Raw genomic sequence first — 2,320 nt, 5'->3', positions numbered from 1 at the left:
AAGTGGTGCATATGCCAACATGAGGCCTATTTGTTATGTAGTAAGCGTATCGATTTTTGCTCGATTAAAGTTTGACGCATAGAAGACAAACAATTATGGCAAATGCCAAATAGTTGTCTTAAATGGTTTGATGTGTTTTTTGATATTACCCTACAAATTTCGGCGAATGTATGAAGTCATTAATCTGTTAAAAAGTGCATGTGTTAGTTAATGTTACTTTCTTCAAGCCTATCTCCATGGTCATACAGAATAATTACAAGAAAACAGAATGATTGATCAACTATTTTTCCTCTGAAAACCAGCTGAACGTGAAGAAAGCTTGTCCCCGACTGGCTCACAGTTAAGTTTAGCAGATGTTCCATGAACCACATGACTTTTTAAGGGTCTTTGATATGTAAAGCAAATATTAGTTACTCGAATTTCTACTACACGAGCCTAATAATTGTGTTACAGCTCAATCGGTTAAAATAATGCTATCAGCCTAATATTGAAAAGTTTAATGCTGAATTTTTATCTCGCCAACTCTGTCATTAAATGGCATTGCCCTCATAGGGAATCATATCATTAAGTGATAACTTTTATCATCACACCTTTTCAACCATCTCTGTGAGACTTCGTCGGGAAAACAAAAAGGCGAATTCGGAGAGTCCCGACAAAGATGATCATCACAAAAATGTGTCTGTATGATAAAGGATTATTACATGAAGTTTGTTCGATATCGAGTCGTATCGATTTATGTCAAGTGTCCGTATTTCGTAACAGAATCGATCGTATCAGTTAGCCTTACGCTACTGAATAATACTGACATAAAGGTTACAACCATGCCATCCACATGATCAGCATGTGCCCAGAATGGGGTCCTAGCAAGACCAAACGGGTCCATGTTGAACCCAGCAATGACATATTACTTATTTAGAAATATGACAACGGTATTTTAATTTCTAACAACTGACAACGAATATCGGACATAATCTTGATGCAACGCTCAGTCTGTCTCAGGTAACATAATGTCATATGTCATCATTGTAAAAATATTGCATAGGTCCTTTAACTTTTTATGGACTAAAAGAAAACACACAGTGACGAGACAGAAAATTTAAAAAGGCCATTACTAAAGGACAAAAACACGTGACTTGTACTCCATGCCCATGTAATGATCACGAATGGCTACATGTGATAGCCATGCTTTGAGAGGCTAGGTCGCAAATGTACCGCATTAAGCGGTGCATATGCAAAGATGATGCTTATTTGTTATGTAGTAAGTGTATCGATTTTTTTATTTTTTTTTTGCTCCATTAAAATTTAATGAACGAAAGATATAGAATGACGGCAAATTGCAAAATAGTGGTCTTCCTTGCTCAAACAAGTAACTAAGTTATGTGTTTTATGGAGAAAATGTCGTTAAAATTCAACACTTTATAACCACGACCTGGCGACCGGTCGTGGAGAGAAAATTACTACACTGAAAAAGTAAAAAACCTGAAAGCAAAGAGCTCACAACCAGTCGTGAAAAGAAATTGCAGAAAACAGAAATCAACTACCGTCTAACCGATCGGAGGGGAAATATAGCAAAACTCAAAAGTCAGTAACAACAGCCATGTGGCGAGAAAGCAGAGAAAAATAAATCTGAACGGACTGAATGAGAACAGCAACGTTACAAATTTTGATGATATAGATTGAGTTTCTGACTATATTGTTTGGCTTTGTTGACGGTGACATCGAATAATGGCATGGATAAGGTGTATAACACTAGCAAACACGGTGGCAGAAACTATATTGAACTGCCTGCAGGCTGCGGTATTTGTTCGGTTGATGCTGTCCCAGTTTCGGTAGAAAATACCACCAGGATTGACCAAGGAGGTTTGTGTAGATGCAGACAAGGAACCGGGATACCGCGCCGTTCAAGCTCTTCCTGTACAGGATTTACCGTATTTTTTATTTTATTCTTGAACTCATCCATAGCAACTTTTGTTACAAAAAGGATACAAATTAAATATTTTTGTTTGATTTGTAGGATTGATTAAAGAGACGGTGTGCCTCTGATGACGGTCTTGTAGCGTACTTATATAAAACGGTGGCTCATTTTGGGCCACGTGTCCTAAAGTTATTTGATCTAATAGAACATCCAAAGCATCATGGCAAATATGTTTACTGATTAACTGTAAATACACTGGAAATAACAGATTAGAGGTCAAAAGGTTTTACTTTCGACTTCCGCCCTGACGAACGACAATAATGTGGGTTGGTTTTTCTGGCTCAAGACAACCATTTTAGACGGCATAAATTGTAGCAGTGTATCAGTACAGTGATGCTTTTGATA

The sequence above is a fragment of the Ptychodera flava genome (genome assembly GCF_041260155.1).
Source record: "Ptychodera flava strain L36383 chromosome 3 unlocalized genomic scaffold, AS_Pfla_20210202 Scaffold_26__1_contigs__length_13983176_pilon, whole genome shotgun sequence".
Lineage (NCBI taxonomy): Eukaryota > Metazoa > Hemichordata > Enteropneusta > Ptychoderidae > Ptychodera > Ptychodera flava.
This window is presented reverse-complemented; position numbering follows the sequence as displayed.